The following is a 10750-nucleotide window of genomic DNA, read 5'->3' as shown; positions in this document are numbered from 1 at the left end:
TCCGATAATCCATACAAATTTGCTAGCCTGTGACAGTTCTTGAAGGAATGAGTTCATTATTGTTGTTTACTATCACGGTCGTTCCCCTTTTCTTGGGAACGAATTGAACTAGACTAACCCAACTGCTGTCGGATATCGGATAAATAACTCCCGTGTTCAGCCATTTCAGAATCTCCTTTTTGACCACTTCTTTCATAATGTGGTTAAGCCTTCTTTGAGGTTCGATTGACCCCGTCTTCCCTTCCTCTAGCCTAATTTTGTGCATACAATAGGATGAACTTATTCCACGAATATCTGTAAGCATCCACCCTATTGCGCGTGTATGTTTCTTCAACATCTACAAGAGTGAATCTTCATTAGGCTTTGTGAGATTAGAGGAAATGATAACAGGCAATGTATTATTAGTTCCAAGAAAAGCGTATTTCAAATGTCCGGGTAACTGTTTTAATTTGAGTTCAGGTGGTTGTTCGAGTGAAGGATGCGTTGGCTTTGTCTGCCACTCACTCAGACTTGACGGCTCGGATTCCTTCAGGGTTCCCTCCAGCGCGAGAACTTCACATACTCGAGTTTCTTCTTCAGTCAATTCAATATTGTTTAGCTGACCATCATCACTGTCTGGGAATTTTAATGCGTTGAGCACATTAAATTTCACCTCTTCATTATCCACGCACATGGTTAGCTCATTTTTATGCATGTCAATCAGAACTTTCCCAGTAGCCAAGAAAGGGCGTCCAAGGATGATTGAAACCTCCCTATCTGCTTCATAATCCAGAATAATGAAGTCTTTTGAGAATATGAGATTGTCAACCTTTACCAAAACATCTTCAATCTTCCCTTCAGGGTACTTAATTGTCCTGTCAGCGAGTTGAAGGGTGACAGAAGTAGGTTGTGCCTCGCCAATCCTCAATTTCTTAAAAACTAAAAGGGGCATGAGATTAATGCTTGCTCCAAGGTCGCACAACGCATGACTCACATCTAATCCTCCAATTGAATAAGGAACTGTGAAGCTCCCTGGGTCCTTCTGCTTCTGTGGTAGCTTGTTGCTTACTAATGCGTTGCATTCTTGCATTAGTGCTATTACTTCTTTCTCACTTACTTTTCTCTTTTTCATCAAAATGTCCTTAAAAAACTTCACGTATGTTGGCATCTGCTCCAAAGCTTCTATGAGTGGAATGTTGACGTGCAACTGCTTTAGGAGCTCGAGAAAGCGCTTGACTGGTGTTCATCATTCTTCTTCATCAGATGCTTGGGGAATGGTGCGTTCAGAAGCACCTCCTGCTTCCCCACGTTAGACGTGCCGATTTCCAAATGGCTTTTATTTTCTGGCGTTCTCTCTTATTGATCCATTGTACATGTAATACGTTCTTTCGAAGGACTATTGTTTCTTAGATTCATCTTTCTTTCTGCAAGGGCTCTTCCACTCCGCAACGTTACTGCGTGACATTGCTCTTTACCGTTATTATTCTTAGGTGTTTCTATATTGCTGGTAGAACGCCTGGCTGCCTGCTTTTCAACTCGCTTGTAATCTGCCCCACCTGGAGTTCCAGGTTTCTGATTAATGATGCCTGGCTCTTCAGCATTGGGTCGTTTTGGGCTATATACTCATTCAATAGGTTTTCCAGCGGAGTTCCAGAACTCGATGCGTGGCTGCCTCTATTGAAAGGCTGTTGATGCGTTTGTTGAAAGACAGGTGGCGATCCATTCCTTTGCTGATGGCTCGCGCCTGGGTGGTGCTCTTGCTGATTTCCTCCTGTCCATGAAACATTCGGATGGTTTCTCCATCTAGGGTTATAAGTATTAGAAAATGGGTTATTCTTGATGAAACATACTGACTGAGGGTTCTGAGAACACTCAGCATATGAGTGAAAATCTCCGCATCCCACACAGGTTACCCGGGTTGCCCTAATGCCTCCACTTGATTCACCTTCTGCTGGTTTGGTGCGTTGCCTAGTGTTATATTCTGTAGAAGGTTGCTCATGGTAGCCACTTGAGCGGAAAACATGGCTATTTCGTTGGCATCAACAGAGTTAATGTTCTGAGATCTTCTTCTGTCATATCTTCCATCGTATGTGTCATCTACCCACTCCATGTTATGTTTGGCAATGCGATCTAATATTTCTTTAGCTTCAGTATAGGATTTGTCCATCAGTCCTCCAGCTGCTGCTGCATCTGCTGCCATCTGTGATGCCCTGTTTAATCTGCCATAAAATGTCTCCATCTGAATAGTCAAAGGTAGTCCGTGGTTCGGACAGTTCTTGACCAAGCCCTTGAAACGCTCTCATGCAGCACTCAAAGTCTCAGTGTCTTCCTGTTTAAAGTTCATGATTTCCTGACGCCTCCTCGCATTGGTGGTAGGTGGGAAGTATTTCTGCATAAACTTTTCCACCAACTTTTCCCATGTGGTGATTTCCTCAGGCTCTAATAAACTTACTCAATGCTTTGCATCATCTCACAAAGAATAGAGAAACAAGGAGAGTTTGATTGCCTCTAGTGTGATTCCAGGAATCACAAAGGAATTGCATGTTTCCAGGAAATGCTTTATATGGGCATGAGGAATTTCGCCATGGCTACCCCCAAATTGCCCAACAGTCTGGAGCATTTGGAGCATAACAGATTTCATTTCAAACCTGGTTCCATTAGGCGTTGGACATATGATTCCTGGAGAGAAATCATGTAGCACAGGGGATGCGTACTCTCTCATAGGACGCGTGCTGTTGTTTGCCATCAGGATTGGGTTCTGTGCATCATGTGCCAGTTACTGATTTTGTTGTTCTTCTGCCATTGCTCTTTCCCTTTCTTGTTGTCTGAGTAACTGTTGCCTCAACCTTCGACGACGATTGGATCGATTCCTATGCCGGAAGGTCCGTTCAATCTCAGGGTCGTATATGAACTCATGAGTGTTCTCCCTGTTCATACACGTTCACAAGCCTAGGCGTAGCTTTTAATACTTCCCTTAATTGAAATGTCCCTACAACAAATACAAATGGAATTTCTGGTTAGTTCTTGTTGCTGAAGTTTCCGGCAACGGCGTCAAAAACTTGTTTCACTTTCTATCGTGTGGTGCGTTAGGAGTGCTTAGAGTAAAACAAATTGGAAAAATAAATTCCAAGTATGAGTGTTGTATTGTGCCTTGATGCGTCTAAATATGTGCAATGTGTCGGGGCATTAGAGTTATACACAGAGAGCACACAACTCCTTAAAATGGCATTCAAGTTTTCCTAGATTAAACCCAAGTATAAATCTAATCTAGGTTCCTGACAAGTACAGGGTCGAATGCAGGGATTCAGTTCACTAAACACAGAGAATGCGTTGTACTTGCAGTAGGGGTTTTCCTAAATAAATGCAAAAGATATGTTATTTACACTAACATGTTGTGTTTGTGCAATGTGATACAAAAGAGTTGAGTGGAAAATGATGGTTCATGTGAGAATGGAATTTTTGTAAGTGGACGCGCCGGTTAAAGATACTTGTACACAACTTATGTAGTGTGGATGAAATAGGATGGTTTACTTATCTTTCTGTTCATGCGTTAGACTCCATTCAACATTTCTCAATGCAGATGACATACAAAGTCTATCTCTAGGTTATATGCGTCTAACTTAGAATGCAAGAAACACCAGTAAGTCTATCTCTAGCTGTACTAGGCGTTCTGCTTCATGCGACTTGGCTATTCTTTCAAACAACTAAGTTAAAGATGCTTTCACCAAGTTGTCAAGTTGGGTTAGGCATTGAAACAGAATTATGCATGAAGTACTAATGCTTTCAACATAAACAGAACATAAACAGTAGCAAAAGTGATGATCAAATATATGAACTTAACAAAGGATCAATGAGTCTTTACAAAGAACTATATTAAATTAAAATGATATTAAGAGAGAGAATGAGTCAAGCCAAAGAATACAATCTCTTGTAGTTATTTGGCTCAATCTTGTCGTGTACAATCACTTTAAAGAGCCGAGGACAGAGTATCTTTCTCAAGAATAACTTTCTCCACTCCCTGGGTGGTGGTGGTGATGGTTCTCAGTTCCTTCGATCGTCTTACACCTCGGCACAACTTGTACAGCTAAAACTAAGTCTAAAAATTTACAGAGAGTATGAAGTTTCCAATCGTCTCCTTAATTCTGGAGGGTCTTCAAGTATTTATAGGCGCTGGTCTCGTCCACTTGGAGGATGGGCTACATTTAAATCCATGCCTTGGTTAGCATTAAATTCCATGTCCTGGTTGGCCGCCTGACCTCTTGGAAGCTTTTCAGACACTGCCTGTTGCAGGTGCCCATGCTTGCAAGTGGTGATGTGACACAATCAGCCCAGAGTAACGAATCTTCTATGCATTGAATTCCCTTCGACTCATGGTTCATGCGTCGGCGCTTGTCTAATGCGTTGTCAGTTTTTGCGTTGAAATCCTGCAAAGTAGTGCGTTAGCGCCGTGATAATCAGTGATAAAACTTGTTTTACATGAATTTGCTATTGTTCAAGTAAATCCATGCGTTTCTATTAAAAATGAGGAGAATTTATCATTAAAAACCCTAATTGTTCCAACTTAAGAGCAAAGATAACTTGTATTTTTTACAAGTTATCAATGAGTGAATTCTATCTTTTGTAGCTGTGTTCCCAACTCCCCTATCAGATGAATCCCAAAATGGTAGGCTTGTTGGGTCAGCGATTTGGCCACTCTCACCCATACAAATCAAAGGATCACTCTTATAGGCAGGAGTTCACAACTCACTCAGGATTCAAGTCATGTTACCTATGGTCATCCTAGTGAAATGTAAGTCTCTATTATGAACAACATTATATAATGAGACTAAACATTTCGTGGTCCGGTCTTATACAAACTCCTTTGTATAGAATATCCCTGCTCGCATGTCTAATACATGAATGATCAGGATCAGATCATTTGTAGGACTTTACAACAATTGTAAACCTACAAAGCGAGCCATACTCTAGTATCACCAGGATAAGATACCCAACCTTATGCATCTACTACAGACCTTTTAGGTTATCACTTAAACATGATCCACCCGTATGTCTCCATATACATGTTTAAGTTACAAAGATAACATTGGATATTAATTTATGGGTTTATGGTTAATGCAACTAAAATATCAAATATTTTATAGACAAAGTGAATAAAATATTATATATTTTATTAAATACATAAAGCGTTTGTTCAGCAATGTTTACAAACTATAGGACCCTGCGAGATTGAGGGCATCAACCCCAACAATATTCTTCAGTGGTGGATGCAATTACGTTAAGATATTTAATTGACCTGACTGTGTATGAAAGTCTGGATATGCATCTTATGGATATAGTCACAACATATTTATATAGATATCTTGATAATGATATTTATACGAGAATCCCAGAAGGATTTAAGATGCCTAAAACATATAAATCAAATTCTCGGGAATTGTACTCAATAAAGTTACAGAGATCGCTATATGAATTGAAACAATCAGGACGGATGTGGTATAATCGCCTGAGTGAATATTTATCTGATCCACACAAAGCTAGATCTCAAACAGGTTATATATTCACATATGGAGGAATTGTTGTATCATGGTGGTCAGTGAAACATACCATAATGGTTACTTCCTCAAATCATGCTGAAATTCTTGCAATTTACGAGGCTAGTCGAGAATGTGTATGGCTAAGATCAATGAGCACATTCGTGGAACATGTGGTTTGTCTTCTAGTAAGAATCTTCCAACGACATTATATGAAGACAACACGAGATGCATATCCCAAATCAAAGAGGATATATTAAAGGAGATTGAATAAAACATATTTTACCAAAGCTTTTTTACACTCATGATTTTCAAGAAAACTGTACAACAAATTTGTTCAAAGGATAACCTGGAAATTTTATTTACGAAATCATTACCAATCGCAACATTTGAAAAATTGGTGCACAATATTGGAATGCGACGACTTAGAGATCTTAAGTGGTGTTTCCATGAAGGGGAGTAAATATATTGTACTCTTTTTAAGAGAATTAGATTATATGAAATATGTACTCTTTTTTCTTCATTAGGATTTTTTTTCCAATGGATTTTTTCTTAGTAAGATTTTAACGAGACATATTATATATACACAATAGATATCTAAGGGAAAGTATTATAAATATCACAAATTTTGTATAAAATAGATACCCATTCTTAGTGTCAAAAGTCAAATGTCACTCCCTGTACACTTAATGTATGTTGCTATGTGTCTTGTAAATACTCATTCTTAATGTCCAAATAAACCAAAGAAAGTTATTTGGTGGATTATGAAAGAACACAAATACATTGGTGAAATCTCAAAGAAAGTTAGAGAAAGTGGAAGATTTTGGAGAATTTTCTAATTTCATATTTTTCTTGTATTTTATTTATTTCAGTATTATATTTTATTAGTATCGGTGTTCTCATTGTGCTCCTCAAGTTCACAACACAAAAATCAAAATCCGAAAAGGAAAAAGGAAAAGGCAAAAAATTTAACTTCGAGTTAGGACTGGTTCGATCGATAAACTAGAGAACTGAACTAGAAAAGGAATGGGGAAAAAATCATCATAATCCAACCTGCAACAATCATACGACCTTAAATTACAAATTTAGTCCAGAAACTTTAAGACTCTTATTTGAAACCTGTTTGTACCAAGGTGGTTTCTATATGGAAAGGACTTTAGTTTGTTGAGAGCCTCGACGTTAATAAGTTGACTCTTACATCAATTATGTTGATTAATATGATGAATAAGCTTGAAGTTCCTTTAGTGGAAGTGACTTCATGGTGAATCATTTCAGGATGTTGTTTTTATTCATGTTTTGCATAAGTCGAAAAAGACGGACCATTCTTTAACTTGTCATGATTTTTTTTCCTTTCCAAATTTCTAATACTTCACATTTGGATTTTCTAGTTCCTAGAATTCTAAAACATGTCAACGTGAGCGTAGCTCAACTAACATAGTGCTCATATTATCGAAATAGATCTATGAGTTATTAATTTTTAATAAATATTAATTTAAACTAAACAAAAGAATCTCATAAATCAATTATTGGATATTATGTAGTTTACAAATCTATTAAACATTTATTGAAATTTAGGAATTTATCAAACACAATTCTACCAATTTTGAAATTAGACTTGTAAATTTGTGTACTTACATCATTTTTAATTTTGTTACAAATAACATCTTGTTGTTGCATCGAAACATAGAAATGTTGACTAATCTGACTAACATTGAACTTGGTAAAATGAAATGGTTGAATAATTGAAAAATGAGATTATTTAGGAATACACACTGAATGCTAAGATTACACATTAAATTTCTGGTAGTAGATCCATATAAAAAACTGTTTGTGATTGTTCCAGAAGAAATGAAACAAAAGATACGGTAGAGCTAGGACAATTATTGTATGAGGTTTGATTCTCAAACGAGAAAAAGATCCAATGACTTTGAAAGAATTGAACGAGGAGCCGTATGAGGTGAAAATCTCACGTACGGTTCTGTTGAGTAGCAGTAAGGGTGACTTATCTATCAACTTTTCCACTATCACCCCCAAAAAACCAAACTCTGCCTTACGTCTCTGTTTTTCACTGTTTTTAATTGATAATGGGCAGAAATGCACGTTATTACAGTGCTAAGTTATAAAATAATGTAGGGTTGCGTTGATAAAAACATATAAGATTGTGTCTAAAAAGCATTATGTTCTTAACATTGCAGTCTCATGTGTCCATCGCATTAAAATAGTTAACTTGTGTATTTTTGTGCAGAATATGCGTTGACGCAAGGCGAAAAATGCGATCACAAGAAATCAACGATCGAGCGCAGCGTTATCGCAAGGCTTTGCGGTGATTTGTGCTCGCAAATATCTGCTCAAGAAGGTTGTTGCATAGAGTCAGCGCAACTTAGTAGGCGCATCTGGATGAAAAGCATAATAAATCATGATGGGACAGAAAATTGATGACTGTCGATTCCAAATTAAGTTGATAAGCCGCTAACGAACTACTGTAGCAAGTACACTCAACTTTTCGATGACAAATATTCGGCGCATCAGATAGAGAATTAATGCCATCCCATCAGTGCAGAGAGAAGAAGCCTTTCACCCTGAAGCTCTATAAATACCGAAGACAACCTTCAGTGAGTCGGTTCGTCGAGTTCGCAGTTAGATAATTTTCTCCATAGTTAGAAGTAGCCTTATTCTTAGTTTTTCTTTTATTTTAGAAGGCGGAAGCGAGAGAAGTGAGATTGTACCGAGAGATCGTTCAGGTGAACTTGGAAAAGTGCCGGAAGCGTCGAGATTAGAGAGAGGGCCAACTCCTGTGGAGGCAAGAATATCTTTTGAACAAAATAGAGTTAATAATGTAAAAGCCTTGGGAAGCAAGGGATTGCTACCAGATTCTCTATCCTTATTTTCCATTGTCATTTTGTACTTTGAACTTATCTATAGAAATGGAATTTACTTCTTTATATCTGTTCACTCTCTGTTTATTATGTAGGAGTAGTTAAATCTGTTGAATGGGTTGAGAAGCACTTATCTAGCATAACTGGGGATCTTCATTCTATGCGATTATCTTGTATTATGTATGCGTCATTCGTCCATTAGAGATACTCGGGAGGGTAGTGTAAGGATAGAATCTAGGTTTGAAAAAGTCAGGTTAGAATCTAGGCTCGGGAGAGTCAGATTAGAACGCATAATCAAGAGATAGGAGCTTAGGAATAAGCACTGTTTGCTATTAACGCATCGCATGCATCCTAGAGATAGGTTATGATTGTATGCGATCACCTTGTCTTTGTATGCATCTTGCATCATCGCATAGGCAAAAAGTAGAGACTTAGGAATAAACTCTATGGACATTATCACATTCATCACATGCGTCCTAGAATTAAGAGTTGCCGCATTTGCATTGGAAAATGATTTGTTGTCGCATGAGTGTAGCATGATCGTATAGTTTGAACGCATTCTCGGGAAACGCTAGCTAAAGACCTTCTCAACTCGTTCCTCCACATATTCAATGTATCTGCCGCATAATCAATCTTTTCTCAAGTCTACCGCATACCTTTTATACCGCAAACAACAAACCAACCAATCATTGATTTACTTGTTACCGCAAAGTCTTCTTAAAAATTATCACCACATATTGTTTTCCTTAGTCCCTGAGTTCGACCCTGGACTTACCAAGAAACTCAGTAGGATTTATATTTGGATTCTGCTGAGAAAACTTGTTGCACAACGCATTTTCATCACCGCAATTCACTTCATTAATTTCACCGCATAAAACAACGCATCATTAATCTATGGTTTGAAATATTTTTAATTGGTTGATTTGTATAGTTGGTCAGCTGATTTGTACTTTTGATTGAGCTGATTTTGTATCTTTTATTGGCTAATCTGAATTTTTGTTAGACAAAATTGCACAACTTTTTTTTGGGTTCATTTGAAGTTTTTTGTTGGACTGCTTTGTAACCGTTTGATCAAAAATTCCTTTTTTGGTTAGTCTAGATTTTTTTGTTTGTTATTAAAATCACAATTATGTCGACAAAATTTGAATTAGATCCAGCCTTTGGAAAAAGAAGCTTAAAGCTGTTTTAGTACAAGAGAAAGTAAGTAAAATTTTTTATAAACCTTAAGCATGGCCTGCAGATTTAACCAAAGAAAAACAAGTTGAGATGGAAGAAGCTGCTTACTGCATGATCATCCTTTATTTAACTGATAATGTGCTTCGACAGGTTAATGATATCGAAGATCCAAAACAATCATTGAATTTGTTGGAGTCGCTTTATTTAAGTAAATATTTGTCAAACAAAATTTATTTGAAAGAGCGATTCTTTGGATTTAGAACACAATCATCAAAATCCTTAGAAGAAAACTTAGATGATTTCAACAAGATATGTGCAGATCTATCAAATATAGAAGTAAAACTAGATAATGAAGATCAAGTTGTTATTCTCCTAAATTCATTACCTGAAAACTACGAAGAAATTAAGGCTGCAATAAAGTATGACAAAGATTCATTGACTTTAGAAACTTTCTTAAATGCTTTGAGATCTAAAGACTTTGAAATAAAAAACGAGAAAAAAGATGGTGAAGCTTTAGTGGTTAGAGGAAGATCTGAACCTAAAGGAAAATCACAAGTGAAAAACACTAAACAAAGATCTAAATCTAAGGGTAAATAGAAGAGAAAATGTTATTGCTGCCATAAGGAAGGGCATTTGATGAAAAATTGCTTCAAACCAAGGAATAAGAAAAAGAAAAATGAGAAAAATTAAGAACAAACTGTTGTAAATGTGCATGAGTGGTATGTTCAGCAGAAGTATTAAGTGTCTAACAATATAGTCAATGATGAGTGGATACTTGATTCTAGATATATAGGGACAACGACCCTCAAACTATCTCCACAATGGTATTAGTCATTCTCATTTATATATCTAGGCTCCAGTCATCCATCCGTCTAACTCATATCTAAGCTAACTTCTTTTCACCCGAGCATACCACCTATCCAATAGAGTTCAACTACAGATCACACCATGACTACTTCAAGGCTCCAATCTTTGTTCGGCACCGAGGATTCTACCGAGCATGGCTCCATCTTTGTTCGGCACCGAGGATTCTAACGTGCATGGCTCTGATACAACTTAATAGGGACAACGACCCTCAAACTATCCATGATCCTCCTCTTATCTAACCAATGTGGGACTTTGGTCGCATTCCCAACATAGATGTTCCTACCATATGACACCTCATAGACATTACTTTCAAGATTTTGA

At 37.3% G+C, this 10750-nt stretch overlaps 1 non-coding gene across 1 annotated transcript; it reads left to right on the top strand.

Annotated features, from left to right (window-relative positions):
- Positions 1-2234: 2234 nt before the first annotated feature.
- Positions 2235-2337, top strand: LOC120078845 (small nucleolar RNA R71). Its single transcript, XR_005482126.1, has one exon. It is a non-coding gene; the product is annotated as a small nucleolar RNA R71 (small nucleolar RNA).
- Positions 2338-10750: the final 8413 nt, after the last annotated feature.

Source organism: Benincasa hispida, chromosome 5 (genome assembly GCF_027475165.1).
Source record: "Benincasa hispida cultivar pf3 chromosome 5, pf3_genome.v1.1, whole genome shotgun sequence".
Taxonomy (NCBI): Eukaryota; Viridiplantae; Streptophyta; class Magnoliopsida; order Cucurbitales; family Cucurbitaceae; genus Benincasa; species Benincasa hispida.
Note: the sequence above shows the minus strand (reverse complement) of the source record. Positions and strands in the feature narration are given on the sequence as shown.